The sequence below is a fragment of the Myotis nattereri genome, assembly GCF_964212035.1.
Source record: "Myotis nattereri genome assembly, chromosome: 12".
NCBI lineage: Eukaryota > Metazoa > Chordata > Mammalia > Chiroptera > Vespertilionidae > Myotis > Myotis nattereri.
The window spans coordinates 36,638,073-36,655,899 of NC_138087.1; the positions used below are offsets into that span (position 1 = coordinate 36,638,073).

The 17,827-nt window shown below is 43.0% G+C and overlaps 1 long non-coding RNA gene across 1 annotated transcript in view; it reads left to right on the forward strand.

The window, feature by feature from the left end:
* The first annotated feature begins 17,658 nt into the window (after positions 1-17,658).
* The window catches only part of LOC308527834, a 47,566-nt gene continuing 47,397 nt past the window's right edge, over positions 17,659-17,827 (forward strand). Inside the window, exon 1 of the long non-coding RNA XR_013996651.1 lies at positions 17,659-17,767. This is a non-coding gene — a long non-coding RNA (uncharacterized lncRNA). The remainder of the gene's footprint in view (positions 17,768-17,827) is intronic.

The window sequence follows — 17,827 nt, forward strand, 5'->3', positions numbered from 1 at the left end:
AACGGGGACAGGGCCAGAAGTCTTAGGGTCTCCATACAGGAAAGTTACTGAGCTTTACCGAGACTTCAGTTCTCATCTAATAAGTGAGAATGGTATTAAATTTGTCATGAGGATTAAATAATTTAAACGTGTAATTCCTAGCTTGCCTGGAGCATAAACACACTTGATAAATGCAGGGTGTTTGTTCTTTAATTTTTCTTTCCACCTTTTCTGACTTTTAGTTATATTGTTATTTGCTTGTATATGTGTTTTCTTACTCTGTAGAATGAAGGATGGATTTTTGGGAAGCAAGAATACATTTTTACCAAAATCCTTAAACTCCTTGTACTTTTTTTACCTAATAATTTCACATATGTAAATGTCTATCTACTGAAGCAAGGGCCCAATTTTTTTTTCCACTTTTAAAATATATTCTTATTGATTTCAGAGAGGAAGGGAGAGGGAGACAGAGATAGAAACATCAATGATGAGAGAGAATCATTGCTTGGCTGCCACCTGCACACCCACTACCAGGAAATCGAGCTGTAACCTGGGCATGTGCCTGACCAGAAATTGAACCCACTACCCCCTGGTGCATGGGACGATGCTCAACCAACTGGGCCATACCAGCTGGGCTAGGGGGTCCAAATTTTAAAAAGTAGAAAGCTTTTGTCATAAAAAGATCCATTGTCACTTCAAATGCAAGAAAAGTTCTTCCTGGTCATTTGCCTGTTTGCCTTAAAAAACAACAACAAAAAGCCCCAGCACTTCCATCACTTTCTGTTTTCTTTTTCTTTTGTGCTATTTGCTTCTTATTCTCATTATTGTTTCCATGCAGTTAGTAAATTCTCATCCCTTCCTCAAATCATTAAAAAATTGGCCAGTATTAATTTTCCATGGGTTCAAGATGAATCACTTCCTTCTAAGAAAGATTGTCAAGCAGGCTTATTTCTTTCGTCTAGGCAGCCAATTTCCCAGAGAAGCAAAACGGGATTATGATCCATCTTGCATGTTCATGCAGCTATCAGAAGATGTTTCATAACAATAACTATGGCAATCCTTCATAATATTTGGAAGAAAATTGTCAAAGAGCACACTAAGAAAACACTCAAGAAAGTACTCAAAAGTCAGAAAAGGGAACGTGATTGGACTGCTCGGTTGCTAGATGCTGATCCTCGTCTCCCCGTTGCTTTTACAAAAACCCTGCCAGGAAGCATTTTAATCTCCCAATTCTTGAATAGGAAACTGAAACCCGAACTTTTCAGATGGCTTACCTATAGACCAAGAATGTGCGCCCAGGGCTGCTTGACTTTAATAGCCATGCCCTTGCTTTTATTCCCAGCTGCCCCCAAGGCAGTGATCCTTACCCTTGGCTACACATTGGAATAATTTGGGAAGCTTTAAAAAAGTTGGCAATGCCCAACCCAATACTGGAAAAGAACCAAGTTGGAGGAGTCACACTTCCCAATTTCAAGACTGATAAAGCTTTAGTAATCAAGACTATTCATTGTGAAAGGATAGACAGACACATAGACGAACGGGGCCAAATAGAGAGCCCAGAAATAGACCCATACAAATATAGTCAGCTGATTTTTGATGAAGGAGCAAAGGCAATTCAATGGAGAAAGGATAAGCTTTTCAACAAATAATGCTGGAATAATTGGAAATTCATATGTAAAATAAAAATTGAACCAAGACCCAGACCTTGCACTTTTATAAATCATAGATCTAAATATAATATATAAAACTATAAATCTGTTAGAATAAAACGCTGGAGGAAAGTTATGTTACCTTGGGTTTGACAATGAGTTTTTTGACTTTGTTAAAATTAAAAACTCCTGTGAAAGGAACTGTTAGGAGAATCAATGGGCAAGATAGAGAGTATTTGCAAACACAGATCTAATCAAAGACTTATATTCAAAATATACAAAGTTTCTTAAAACTAGACAATATGAAAAAACAGTTTTAAAATGGTCAAAATATCTGATCAGACACTTCACCAAAGAAAATATACAGGTTTCCTCTAGCAAAGGAACCAGAACTAAGATAAATGGCTGATTGTAGGACAAGGGTAGCAAATCTGAGAGAGGAGCATGGAGATGCTTATAGTGCCAAAATGTAAGAAAGTGTTTAGGACAACAACACAGTGATGGGGGTATGTCAGAGGAACACAGGACCACCCAAAGGCCTCCCAGTGCCCAAAGCTGGAACATTTGAGCAACAAAATAAAGTAGTATTGGAGTGAGACCTAGAGTGTAAAATAAATAAATGAATCCATACTGATTTGAATAAATTATTGAATAAATCAATAAATGGAGGAAAAAAGACATATTTCCTACACAAAGAATTCTAAAAGTCTTATGTAGATACTGTGTCCTCATCTCTTCATTCCTTGAGTGTGGGTTGAGCACAGCGGCTTCCTTAAAAAGACTACAGAATGAAAAGGGGGAAGAAAGGGTAATTGACAGTGGAGAAATCTGAAAAATACTATTTTAGCCAAATTATTAAGGTCAACATCAACAGTGCCAAGTCATGTTGATATACGTCCCCTTGATTTGATGTGATGAGAATGGCTTTATCTCTATGGTCTTCTTTCCAAAAGCACATAACCTCGGTCTAATCATAAGAACAACATCAGACAAATCCCAGTCGAGGGACATTCCACAAAGTACCAATACTCCCCAAAACTGTCGAGGTCATCAAAAACAACGAAAGTCTGTGAAACAGTTACAGCCAAGAAGAAGCTAAAGAGACATGATCACTCAATGTAATCTGGTATCCTACATGGGATCATCATATACAAAAAGGAAGTTAGGGAAAAATCAAGGAGATATGGAAAACATATGGACTTTAGTTAATAATAATCTGCCAATATTGGCTCATTAATTGTGATAAATGCACCATCCTGATAGAAGATGTTAATAGGGGAAACTGGGAATGCGGTATATAGGAAATCTCTGCACTAGATTTGCAATTTTTTCGATACACTTACAACTGTTCTAAACTCAAACACTTAAAATAATTGGCAATGCCTGGTTACGACCCTGGGGTTCTGATTTGATTTGTCTGGCATGTGTGGTCGGACTCGGGACTTCAGAAAGCTGCCCAGGTGATTCTAATATGTCCCCGGCAAACCACCGCTCTCGGGGAAGGGATGGTTTTTGCAAATAAGCTGCTTTTTCTTCCTTCTCCTTTGCTTTTTCAATTATAATCAATGCTCTGACCTCTTCCCTGGTGCAGTGGGGACTTCCTGATCTTGGTTGTTTGAGTATAGCAGTTCCTTAAATGTACAGCCAGTGATACGGAGTTTAGAGAGTGACAGTTCCCATTTAATAAGAAATCTCGTCCAAGAAACTTAAAATACCACAGACAGTAAATAGACAGGGCAGGGCAGACTATGCTAAATGTGTCTTCAGTTTAAATCTGTCTGCGGTGGGGATGCCTTTCCTTTCTCTCGGCAGTGCTGGGCCATGTGTACACGGAGGTAGAGCATCCCCTAAGTTTTAGGCGCCATGGTTTGGCTTTAATTGGTAGTCTTGCTCTGCGGGGTGTGCTTGTGACAAATGAGATAAAAAGCATCACCTGCTGGCAAATGCAGCATAAAGGTTCGGGAGCTGGAAACTGAGCCGTCCCTGTTTTCCTCCTGCAGGGCAGCCAGCAGCAGGGGCTTTGGGGGGTCATACCTGGTGCTGGAGAGGCCTGGCTCCTACTGACCCCAGCACCCAGACGGTGGAGAGACCAGGCCCAGAGGCGGCGGAGCCCTGCTTCCTCCCCACACACGGCTGTGGTACTTAATTTGGAAATGGTGAGGCTCTATTTTTAGACTTACACTGTTTGCTAAAAACGCTAACAGGGTAGGAAATTGTTTCATGCACATTAAGGTATGAAAATGATTTATTTCTCCATTTTGCTTCCTCGGAAATAGTTATCAGAAGGAATTCCTACTTTTTAAAGGCCTCTAAGAACATTAAGCAACCAGAAAATATTTGTCGATTGTCTTACACTTTGCTAGGCACAGGGGGATATTTAAAAAGTTAAAAAATAATAGTGGCCTTTTATTTATCCACCCAAGCAATGCTTGGTTGAGTATATATCACATATTGGGCATCTGCTAGGTACTAGATATTAAACAAAAACAATTAAGATTCGTCTCCTTTTTCCAGTAGCCCATAGTGCAAGGACTTACTATCTACATCAGTGGTTCTCAACCGGGGTGATTTTGCCCCCCAGCAAATATTTGACAATGTCTGGAGAAATATTTGCTGGGCACTGCTGGGGAGGGGGGAGTTATGGGATGAAATATTTGGTTGGTACTACTGGGGTGGGGGGAGTTATGGGATGAAATATTTGCTGGGCACTGCTGGGGAGGGGGGAGTTATGGGATGCCAAGCCAGACGATCTAAGCCACTTGTGTACTGATCATGAGTAGAGGCCAGGGATGCTGCTAAACATCCTCCAATGCACAGGACAGCCCTCCACCACACAGAATCACAGGCCCAAGCGTCTGTGTGCTGAGGTTGAGGAACCCGGAAGACCCACTGAGTCCTTTGGTAAAAAGAGAACACACTCTCCAGGTTGCATTATCCAGGCGAGCGTGAAAGCCCCCTCCTGGCCTCCCTCTGCCAGGTGGGGCTGAGCAGGGGCGGGCTCTACCTGAGGGTCCTTTGAGGCGGGGTACGGTGACACTGTTCAGAGGAAGGTCAGTGGTGCCGCCATCAGGTTCTGGCAGTTCTAATGGTAACGTCCCAGACCAGAGGTCGTGCCCCGTTAAGTCAGGCTGCTCTGGAGAGATCACCTGAGCCTCCTCTTTATTGAGAACAGCCAAGTGTTTGCAGTCAACCCCCGAAACCCACCGTCCTTTCCAATGATATTACTAAAAGCCAGTGATGCTCTTACAATATAAACATAGCATTTGCACCAAAGTTGAAACTACTATACACATTTTGTATCGTGTTACTTTTATTTATGTATTAACTGAGTTTAATTGTAAAGGCTGGCTTTACAACCATGCTGTTCAAGACAGCCACTAGCCACCTGTGACTCCTTAAAATTAATTTGTTGAAATTAAATAAAATTTAAAATTCATTCCTCTGCTAGTCACATTTGAAAGGCTCACTAGCCTACCGAATTGGGTAGCATAGGATTAGAACATTTCTACCCTCACAGTTCCATTGGATAGTACTCTCTTACAAGCCATTGCTAAGGAGCCTCACCCATATACTGTGATTACTAAAAATACCAAAAAAAAGGCTTGTTTCCTAGCAGCTGAGGCACCAGGGTAAATGCTTTGCATTAATCTCATTATCATTGTCTATTAAAAAGACACAGACATGTTCTGCTGGGGGGACCATCTCTTGTCAGACATGAATTTAGTGAAGGGCAATGGATGCTGGGTAACGTATCAGATGGTTGCAATTGATTTTCCAGAAGGTATAACAATGTCAAATTCTAGTAGATAACCCCTTTAAGGCACTTTGGATCTAAGTCAAGTGTGTATTGTTAAATATTAATTCCATTACGGTATGTCAGCAGGGAATTAAGAGATGTGACCCAAATATATTTCTTTCTAGTAACTGAGTGTACTAGTAATAGAGAAGCAGTGTGTAGTGTACTATATTTCAGCCGAAGATAGGATTGGATGAAGGGAGGCGGGAGGAGCAGAATGGGCAAGAGGGCCCTTGCAAAATGCAGAAGTTGTACAACATAGTGTTTGTCAGAGTGGTGGGGTGGGTAGGGAAGGTCTTGCACATGTATATTTTGAAAAAGTTCCCCGTGTAATTCCATTGTACCCAATCCAGGTGCATATTGTTTGGAGATGAAAAGGAAAATTAGCATATGTCACCTTTCCATTACTTGATGGGGAGGGGGTGTGGCTTTACAAAGACGCCTGGACCCCACTTCCAGCTATGATTTCCTACATGTTGGGTGGGCCCAAACACCCACTCGGTTCTCTCTCACTGTCTCTTTTCAAATGATCCACTGGTTGTTCCCATCTACTATTCCCCTTAGGTCATTTAGAATGATCCATCTCATATAGAACAGCTGCCTCAGGCATTTCTTTCCAATGCCAGGTGTCTCTAGCACACATTTGCAGAGGATCACAATCTGTTCTCGGATGCATTTTCTGACAATGTCTGAACTGATGATACTGTGTGCTGCTGATCAGAGGTGTCACATGCATAGAGGATGCACAGGCCAAACAGGACATTCAGCTGAGGAGATTCAGGGGCCCCTTTTATATTTTTTTCTCGAGATGAAGGGTACCCCACTTCCACAGAAAGGTGGGCCAAGTGTATGGGCAGGGCTAAATCTGTTCTCCAAAAAGGACACGATGAAGCCCTTGGATAAGGGCTTAAGTTGAGAGTTCACAGTGTGGTTATAGGGTGCGGCTCATTTGTGTTAATGTTAGGAAGCTGTTAGTTTTGAGAAGCCTAACAGTCCATCAGATGGATAGCTAGCTGTGCTGATGGGTAGAAAACTTCAACACTGTTCCCCTAAACCCTCCTTTAAACTGGAATTCATACCATATTTTCAAGGCATATTAGCTCTGATGGACTGTTTTTCATTTTGCTTTTTCTGTTAATGGATTTAGAATAACCCTACTACCTTCTGTGTTTTCTTCATCCTTGGTTTCCAATTTTCTCCTGTTAGAGATTCAGTTTTCCCTATGTTGTGTAAAATGCTGATCACTTGGGATTTTAACAGCATAAGGTGGGACTCATATCACTGGGCAAAAATATCCTACCACCCCCAGCAAATGCCCAACCCGAGCTTCCTACTTCTATTTAGAGCAGCAGAATCTGTTGGTTGTGAAGGTGACAAGAAGGGATGCAATTGGGAGGAGACGGGAGCAGATTGTAAATCAATAATTTAAATTCTGTCTCTAAAAAAATCTTTGTGAATGCTTCTCCTATGAGTCTCCCTGTGTCAGAGGCGTGAAGTGCCCTACAATTCTGGAATCCAGGGTTTGTGTTCTCTAGATTATCCAGTTGGGGTGGGGGTGGGAGGGGAATCTTAAAGCATAAATAGTTTTGGCTTAAGAAGTTTACTAATCGACCTAATTGGTTTGGCTCAGTGGATAGAGCGTCGGTCTGTGGACTGAAGGGTCCCAGGTTCGATTCTGGCCAAGGGCACATGCTGGGGTTGTGGACTCAGTCCCCAGTGGGGGGCGTGCAGGAGGCAGCCAGTCAATGATTCTCTCTCATCATGGATGTTTCTCTCTCTCTCTCTCTCCCTCTCTGAAATCAATAAAAATATATTTTAAAAAAAAGTTCACTAATCTTTCAGAAATGAAGAAGGAAAGAGGGAGAAAGAACTCTAGAATGGCCCACTGAAGCCTGCATCGCTCATTAGTAAATACTAAGTGCCTGTTGTGTACCAGAAACTGTGGTACAGCAAGCATGTCAAACTCAGAGGCTAACATGGGCCACATAAACAAGGTTTAAGTTCATGTGGGCCGCAAAAAAACAAAAGCTTCATTTTCATAGAAACGATTTATTTCAATAGAGACATGCTGAATACAAAAGGCTGAAATAAAATGAGTAAGCATTAACATAAAATAATAGGACATTTTAATGAAAATTAATATTTTTTCTTGAACATTAACTTACCAGACACTGAATTAACTGTACAAATGAATAAGCGTAATGCAAATAAGCCTATTTTTCTTGTTCTCCGAAAGCGAAATATTTCCTGTTGCGCACACCAAACAAGTCAGTCCAAGACTAATGACTTGGCCATCAGCTGCTAAAATATTTGCTGCTGGTATTAGTGGAGAGAAATGGTGTGCCTGCGCGTAAAGCATGTAAGGGAGACGAATGCAACGTGATTATAATTATCAGTCATTCGCGAATGTTGTAGTTCGTTATTAATAATGATGTATAACAGGATATTATAAACATTAAGTTACAAAATTTTTATTAAAACGTTTCTTACATACCATTATATTGGCTGGGCTGCAAAAATATTTGTTGTGGGCCACGTGAGGCCCGCGGGCTGTGAGTTTGACGTGCTTGGCGGTACAGTGTGCTGGTGTGGCATGGTAAAAAAGTTACGTATATAGTTTTTGTCCCAGTTCCTGGCACAGAGCTCCTAAGATCCTTGGAGTTTCCAGAGTCATGGGAGTGTCTCGTGTATTCTAATGAGGTTACTACATGTGGTGCTTAGATAGCTGCAGGATGGGGGCTGGTCACCAGAGAGACCTACCATGTGATTAGAGAATGAGAACTATTAGCCCCACTTCCAACTTCTGGGGAGAAGGGAGGGGCTACAGGTTGAGTTCACTCACCAGTGGCCAGCGATTTGGGAAATCATGCCTACATAATGGAACTTCCATAAACACTGAAGCAGCGAGGCTAAGGGAGCTTTCAGGTTGGTGAACCGGTTGATGTGCTGGGAGGGGGCGCACTCAGAGAGGGCATGGGGGCTCTGTGCCCTCCTGGCCTGTGCATCTCTTTCTTTTGGCTGTTTCTGAGTTGTGTCCTTTATAATAAAGATGTAATAGAAAGTAGGGAGCTATCCTGGGTTCTCTTCACTCTAGTGAATGATTGAACCTGAGTGGGAGATGGAGAAACCTCCAGATTTGTAGTCAACTGGGCAGAAGTGTGAGTCCCGTAGGGACCCCAATTGTGGCTGGTGACTAAAGTGAGACTGAGCCCTTTTCTGGGTTCTGCTCACCACTCCTCCTCCTTATCTCCTTGTGCCTAAGGGTGGTCACAGTGCTTCAGCTCCTAGCCCTGGATTATTGCCCACAATCCCTGTGATTTTGTCGCACCCTGAGTATGCTTCATAAAAAGCTGCTGAGTAAATAGACCCTCTTTGAATTATCCTGACTGGTGTGTTCCATCTTATTGAGACCCTGACTAATACAAGCACTGCATTTAAATGTTGGATTGATGCTTGCCAAGTGTATTGATTTTTGTTTTAATATAGTTGATGTTAAGCCAGCCATTTAGCTGCTTATGAAGGTTACCCTATCATTGCTTCTTAGCAATGATAAAATCATATCATAGAATACTTACCTTTGCATTTCCTTTGGCAGGAGAGGATACATTCAATGAGGTAAAGAGAACGAGGAGCTAGCACATCAGTTCTGCTTTATAGCATTTACAACTGCAATTTCAGTTGCCAAAATGCTCATTACCCACTATGATTCTGGCATTATTACTATATTGCAGGCTTTAAAGATGCATTAATAGCCTGGGATTTATACCAAGATGATACAAGCTGATAAGAGGTTGATAAATGTTGCAAAAAGTCATTGTTATTAACTGTGTTATTGGTGAGCTGGAACAGGATAGTAGCACTCAGATGTTCCATAGTTGTGCCTGAAACATATTTCCTTTCACGATTAACATTTAAGTGTGAGAGAAAGGGGGATCCCAGAAATGGGCTGTGAAGAGAGCACAAAAATGTGTGCTTTTATTTAATTTACAGAGGCTCTGTTCTGGGGAACCATGTCATGAAACTTAGATTTGTTATTGGTCTTTTCAACTGATCCCACCCCAGCACTTCCCTTAGAATCTATTATAAGACAATTTTTCCAAATGATGAATTTCTTATAAAATGAAATAAACTTATAAGTCTGCCTTTCGTAGGAGTTACTTTGAGCTTCCTTTTTCCTTATTTTGCTTCCTGAAGTCATTACTGAAATATAAATTAGGAAGGCCAGACAGGATTATCAAAGACGGCTTCCCATTCATTGATTTGCCGATAAGAGGGAAAGCTTTTCTCAGAAGATGGTGCGTGTTTACATCTCGGGAGAATTGGTGAGAGGCTACTTTCATCCTTAATCGTTAACCTTTAGACATAAAAGCAATTTCAAAGGCCATTTACCCTCCTCGTGCTACAGATGAGGAAATGGACTCAGAGATATTGGAAGACATACCCAAAAATATAACTATTTTGTCAGGGCTGCCATAACCAAGTACCACAGACTGAGTGGCTTAAACAACAGAAATTTATTGCAACCCAGTTCTGAAGGCTAGACGTTCAAAGTCAAGGTGTTGGCAGAGTTGGTTCCTTCTGAGGACCGTGAGGGAAGAACCTGGTCTAGGCCTCCCTCCTCGACTTGTAGATGGCCATCTCCTCCCTTATCTAGTGAATATATCATCTTCTTACTATTTGAGTCTTTGTCAAATGTTCTTTTCTTTAAGTACGCTGCCCATATTGGATTACGGCCCACCCTACTGACCTCATTTAACTTGATTAGACGCTAAAGACCCTAAATCTAAATGAAGTCACATTATAAAGAACTGAGGGTTGGGACTGTACAATATGAATTTTGGGGAAGACAAGATTCAACTCCTGACAACAGCTGTCTAAACACTGATTAGAATCTTGTTCTCCTGATGCTCTTGTTAGTTTATTTTTGTTTTCTATTACACTATGTGGCTTTTAATACTCCTGTTCCTATTGCCATAGAGAAGACCATTTCCTTTTACACAGAACATTTCAAATGATTCAATTTAGGAGAGCATAGGGTCAAAGTAAATTTAGGGGAATACGGATCCTAATTAATATAGACTGACAATATTCATCTTGAGGATAAAGAAAAACAATAAAGTTCTGATTATCAAATGGCTGATAATGTTGAACCCTTAGAGTTAGAGATGAAGTTCTCCTGGACTTACTCCATAAACCGTAGTTTATATTATTACATTGTGATGATAAAGAGTTTGTCCAATTATTTTCTTCTTTGACTCGGATCTCTCTGTGCCTGGAAGCAAGGTTTACTTCTAGGTGTCCTGTGAAGAAGCTTTGGCAAAACCATTGCCAATCTTGGCATTTGAGTCTCCTAAAATCATTTTGTCTGTGGAGGGATGCTTAAGTATATACAGGTTCTGAAGCAGCCTAATTGGGCCAGGTATCTTAGGGAAACGTTTGCATATTGGGAAACAGGACAGTTGTTATATTGTACCAAGTGGTCTTTCAGAGAAGGTGGATCTAAACAAGACAAATAAGTTTTTATGCACCTGTCACTGAGGGCAACGTGGCCTGCTCACTCTTGCATTGTTGAAAACGTCTTTGATAAAGGTTAGAACAGAAGAAAAATAATAGGGTGGTGAGCCTTTGGTAATCACCTCATTCTCCTCATTCTCATAGGGTCTGGCATGCTCCTTTTGAAGGAGGAGAACCTGATGATCAAGAAATAACATGATCAGCTCAAGATCACAAGTGTACTCCCTCCTAGCTCAATGTGCTTTTCACCCAAGACAGCAGCTGTGATGTAGAACTTAGGAACAGGGGACTCAAGGATGATGCTAACTATCTAGTGTCATTCACTAGGGGCACATAAAGTTTGGACGTGACCTACTTTACCAAGTCGGAGAATATGCCTCTTGATCCTTAAAAGAGGTCGTAGTTTCTAGGCTTTAACTCCTGCATTCATCCCCCCTGCAGTGCTTCCCAAAGCTTATCTCTTCAAACACCGGCCTTTCAATGTACACCAAGGAAAAATATTTGTGGTTAAACAAATTTGGAAGATACCACACACTAAATCCCTCTCTTGGCCACTCATTATGCGTATTGGGCTAGTCATGTCTTGCGATGAAGAAGCCATTCAACTTTCTTTAACCAGGTGTTTCCAAAGTCATATGATCATGGAACCGTTTGCTCCTGTGAAACATGTAAGCTGCAAGCAACACGTTTTGAAAAATCCTGTCTAAAATTTATGTAAATTGAAAAAAATGTATACATTGAAGAAGAATGTAGATCAAGTTCATAGATGACAGAGTAAGAGATCTGTAGAGACAGCCCTCTAAAATACTTGAGTAACAGTCCTTATAATCTCTCATAAAATATTCATTGTGTCTATTAGCAGGGACAGAATAATAAGCTGGACTTGCCAGGCTTTTCACTCACTGGGATCCTTCTTGATTGTAGGGGTGTAGATGGCTGTGTGTGTGTGTGTGTGTGTGTGTGTGTACGTGTGTACGTGCCCTGAATAATCAGATGGCTTTAAAAAAAATGTGCTGGGCTAATAATCAGAAGGCTCAATATATTTTTGGCCTTTGACATAGATTTGTGACGTGACACCTCCACAGTTCCATTCCTTCCCTAGCCAGTGTGGGTGCTTTGCACAGCACCCATTCCTCTGCCACAAGGCCGGCCTTTAGTGCCCAGCAGCCCTGTCTTTCCACTGGGGACCTCAGCAAATACTTGTGAAGATGAAGAGGAGGGGAAGGTTGTCAGGCTGATGACACAATGTCTCAGTGTTTGGGTTGCCCGGGGAGGAGCACAGTGTTTGGTACAAAGAATCATTCTTGAGGGAGGTGTGGGTGGACTGTCTGACCCTCTACAGCACCCATGCAGTGCAGCCCTCTTGCCCATGTAGAATGTTGGTAGTTAGATGCTCTGTAACAAAGACCCTTTAGTTTTAAATAACAGACTCTATCTTGAGCTAGCTTTACAGAAAAGGGAAACATACTGTGAGTATATTGAGCATATGATAGAATTTAAACAGTTTGCCCAATCAAATCTTAAAGTTAAAAAATGTAACAGCTTAAGGGATCTGCCTTTAACTCTCAGCTTCTGTAAGCCTGAGCTCTGACGGAGTCAAGTCTACTCCAGCTCATTTAGTTAATGACACATCTGTTTGTTGAGTAGAATGTGGCAATGCCTTGATCTGAAGAAAAATAGGTCCTTTCTCCAGCCCCAGAGGATAAATTGTGACAATCTAAGCCAGGAATGGGGAACCTTTTGTCTGCCAAGGGCAATTTGGATATTTATAACATCATTCGTGGGCCATACAAAATTAACGACTTAAAAATTAGCCTGCTGTATTTGGTCAAACATTTAATTAGCTCACCCCTAATGCCTTGGCAGGGCCAGACCAAATGATTTCCAGGGCCTCATATGGCTCAAGGGCCAGATGTTCCCCACTCCTGAGCAGTCCTAGTAATCTTTTCCCTTTGTCAGTAATTGGCATAGCGGTGGCCATGTGACCCAGCACCAGTGTAGGAGATGTAAATAAAGGTGGCTGGATATGGGTTCTGGGAAAGCTTTTGTTTTCCCAATAAAAAGAAACAACAGATTTACCTGGCATGGGTGGCTCTTTCTCCTTTTGCTTTTCCTCCTCTTCTCTGGAATTTAGATGCGATGCCTGGTGGTGCAGCAGTCATCCTGTGACCATGATATGATGAGCACCAGATGAGAGTTGTGTGCTGGGAACAGAGTGTGCAAAGGAGAAGGAGCCGAGGCCTCTCTGTGGTTGAGCTGCCACAATGACACTGGATTTCACTCCTGAGTTCTTAATCGAGAAGAATGATAACTTACCTGTTGAAATCACAGTGCACTGAGATAGGTCATTGTTATTGTCGTTACGTAAAACCAAATTCATTCCTCAGTGAAAACGTTATGTAGTATAAATGTAGCTGTCAGGAGCCACTCCCTAGGGATTATAGTGACTGTCTGATTTTTTATGGGGGGGAGGGTAGGGGATGGTTCATGAAATAGTGGCATATTCAAAGTGTCTATGATAACTACCCTGAAGCTTTGAAATCTCACCACTGCTAGTACACACGTGTCCTAAATAGAATTAACCCATTAAGAAATTAATTTTACTGGTTTTTTATTGATCCCTTATCATCTGCTAGATATTTTTCTAGGTGCTGGACTAGTTTGGAGAACACAGAGATGATGTTGGCTCTCATTAAGTTAACATTCTAAGGGGAAAATAGAAAATAAACCAGAAAAACAAATGGACAGAATCATTTCAGATAATGAGAAGTTCTATATAAAATGCAAAATGGAGAGTTGTGATAGAGAGTGCTGGGAGGCTGTATGCATGGAAGGTCTAAGAAAATGCTATTGCAAATGAAATTTCAATCGCAGAAAGGAGCCAGCTGTGTGAGACCTGAGGGCCAAGCTTTCGGGAGAGAGTGGCCAATGCAGAGGCCCCAGGCAGGAGTGAGCGTGGCCTGCTAGAGACACAGAATGAATCATTGATGCGTGCCCACTGCACGGTGATTTGGGAGGCCACCCAGGCTCATCTCATTGTAGCCGTTCCGGCCATGGGCATTATGTGTATCTCCAGGCTGCAGACAGCTACAAGTTGTATAAGTGACTTTTCCTATCATCTGCTTCAGCCTGTCAGAACCCAGGGGATGGATGGCTGGGGGAAGGTGCACGTAATAGACTGTGATCAGGGTTACTGATCATCCCCTTTCCTTTGAAAATGGACCTGTCAGTCTCAGCCTCGTTCCTAGGATCCCCAGGCGCTGGCTTCCCTTGGAATGGGGTCAGCCCTATTCTGGAGGGACTGGCAAAGCACTCAGCTGACACACAGCTGCTTCAGGACCACGCTCCAGTCACCCCCACAAGTTAGAGTTGCCACACTTGATGTGTCTTGCTGGGAAAAGACCAACACAGAGAGGCAGGAAGCGGGAGGGCTCCTGGCTCTGGCTCCCAGCTTGCCTTAGCTGGTCATACCTGACATCATTTTCAAGTGACACTTATCAGTGAAGCAGTGACTTGAGATCACAGGGCTGAAAGCTTTCTCAAACTTTTTCCTCTTGTGTCTGGCATTACCCAGAACAAAAGTGTTAGAATGAAGGCCACCCTTCCTACTTGAACCCGGGGCAATTAGAACCATTGTAATGATATCTGTGGGCTGTTAGATTTCCTCTGGGGTCCTGTGTGATTGGTGGGGCCCTAGGAAGGCAATGATTGTTTACTTTAGAAGAGTAAGGTGACTTGGAAGTACCCAAACTACCATTTAGAAACCCCAGTCCAGTTCTCCTAGATCTGGTACAAAATAAATCACAAAATATCAAAGTTAGAAGAAACTTTGGTGATTAATACCCCTCCTATTAGAGATGGAATAAAAATGGAAAAATGATTGGACCAATGTTAATAATCCTATATAATAAAAGCCTAATATGCTAAATGTCCGGTCATCTGGTCGGCCGTTCAACCAATCAAAGCATAATATGCTAATGATATGCTAAGGCCGCTCAACTGCTTGCTATGGTGTGCAGTGACCACCAGGGGGCAGACACTCCAACCGGTAGGTTAGCTTGCTGCTGGGGTCTGGCCAATCGGGATTGAGTGAGGTGGGCCGGACATGCCCTGGAGCCCTCCCAAGCGGGCCAACCTCCCATGGAACTCCTGGCACTGATCATGCACCGGTGGGGTCCCTCGGCCTGGGCTGCATGCTCTCACAATCTGGGACCCCTTGGGGGATGTCAGAGAGCCGGTTTCAGCCTAATCCCACAGGCCAGGCCGAGGGACCCCACTGGTGCACAAATTCGTGCACTGGGCCTCTAGTACTAAATGAAAAAAAAGGCTCTTTGAGATCTGCAAGGGTCTTGTATAGACAATTCCAATATTTTGTTGTAATGTTCTGCTTTGACTTATGGAACAAAGAAAAAAAAATATTTCACGTGTCAACAATGTGTACAGAGTTCTCTGTGTCTCTATCTGGTTTGACTTGCCTGTTCTAAGTAGCAGGCATTCTTTTTCTTATTTCATGGAAATGAATCCATTTAGTTAGTAAGTGACAACACTGAACTCAAGCTTAAGCATTCCAACTTTCATCCAATATAATTTCCAAGTCCATCTCCATTTGTGCTGTCTGAGGGTTGAGGGACATTGCAGAATTAGCCATAATTTAGGTGGGGTAGGACACACAGGTGCCCTGTGGCAGATGTTCTAGGTTGCTGGGAGCTCCAAGGAAAGGATTCTGATTTTCAGCAAACCATTCCCACCTTCACTGATATATGAATATTTGCCCCTTAGATCTGCTGTATCTGAAGCCCAGGTCCCCTGGTCCTCATATAACTTGATGCTGTCATCTCAATAGCTGCTTCCACTTACTTTAAACTAGGGGCCCAGTGCATGAATTCGTGCACCTTGAAAGGAATTGTGGACCGCAAGGCTGCGGTGGGCACAGGGGCGGTTCTCGACCCATCCCCTGCACCCTCGCCTGGCCCCTCCTGCTGCGGCCCCTGGTCCCCTGTCTGCCAGCAGCCCTGCTCCTGCCACCACCACTCCCATGAGCTGACCACGCAGAGTGATTGGGGCCAGTGCCAGCAGCGGGTGTGAGCGGGGTCGGTGCCGTTAGTGGGTGTGCGTGGTGGCTGCTGCTCCGATCGCCCCTCAGGAGCAGGGGGAGGTGGAGAAGCCCTGAGGGGCAATCGGGGCCAGCAGCCACCACGCGCACCCACTAATGGTGCTGAGCAATCGGGTTCAGCACCGGGCATCAGCAGCGAGTGCGAGTGGTGGCTCCAGGGCTGGCAGCAGGTGCAAGTGGGGCCAGTGCCGGCAGCAGGGTGTGAGCACCGGGTGAGACCACAGCGCGCAAGAGCAAAGAATTTTCAGTAACCACCAGAGGCTCACCCTGATAACAGCAACCAGTACCCTGCCTTGGTCTGGTGCCCCCACTCACCTGCTCCACCAGCCCGCCACAGCCGACACCCACATGTTCTGTGCACGCCCCCTGGTGGTCAGTGCACATCATAGCAACCGGTTGTTCGGTTCTGCCATTCGGTCTATTTGTATATTAGGGTTTTATATATATAGATACTGTCTCCCAGGCATAGTGTGGCACATAAAAGTTCAGTCTGTTAGCAGCAACTGGCTGCTCCAAATCCTGGCTCCACACTTCTTTCGGGAGACATGATGTATATGACTTAACCTTCCTGGGTCTCGGTTTTGTTTGCTGTAAAAGGAGGCTAGCAAGAGTACTTTCCTGGGAAGATGGTTGAGACTAAATGACAGAAAGGATTTATAAGAGTGTGTGGTCAATCAACGTTAGTGGTAGCTGCATTGCTCTCGACATAATACAAGGAATTCTGTTACAGGGCTGTTGTCTCCAGTAGTACAGAAAGAATATGTTCATAGTTCATATCATTCGTAGGCATCCCAGGGTGAGAAGAATCTGATTCATAGTTATGTACAGTTTGCTGTTTGACTCCAGAGAATGACCTGTCACAGATCCTGTCCTATATAAGGGTTATCTTCTTATTGTCTGCGTTACTGCCTCCAACAGCAGAAAGCTTTGGCTCACCCACCTGAAAAGCTCAAGTTGACCTGGAAGTCATGCTTCCAAAAGCTCAATAAATCTCTCTGCATAAGGGTCTCCCGGAGTTGCCAAAGTATCCTTTGTCTCCTTGTTTTTGTCATATGATAGACTGGAAAAAAGTTAATGAACTCCCTCCCATTAGATTGTACATTTGTGCTCAAAATCTATAGAAGTGCTACTAGTTCAAGTTATACACATCTAAAATCCATCCCATGCTTGTTTCATGGTTTCTCAGCAATATTCTGACTTTATTTGATCACTTCCTGTGAGTTTGTCTATTTCCTCATGCAAAGCTGATTCTCTTTCTCTCCCTCCTCCCCTTCTACTATTCCTTCTTATTCCCTCTTTTCCCTTTTCCCCCCATCTTCTCCCCTCTCACTCTTTCTTCCCACCTTTATACTTTTTGCATATTTAGATCATCTTTCTCTCTCTCTCTAAAGATCTTTCAATGGCTCAGTGTTTTGTTGCAATGAGTGAGCAAGGTTGGAAAACAGAGCCAAACTGAGAAGCAACAGCTCAGCCTCAGAGTAAATGTGCTTTGTGCTATTTCTGGCCAGAGCAGACGTGGCCTGGTGGTCTTTGGGGAACAATATCTCTCAGGTAAAAATAAATTACTAAGATTAGAACCAAAAATGACACAAATCCTTTATTTGCAGACAGATCATGAACTGGGAGCCATGTGGAAAGAAGACTAGCTTGGAACTCGGTCAGGATTACATCCTGGGTTTCTTCCAGATTACCCTCCAGTCATCCATCTGGTCTCAAGTGAGTACCTGTGACTTACAAAACCATTTTTATAAAGCAACAACAACGACAAATAGGGAG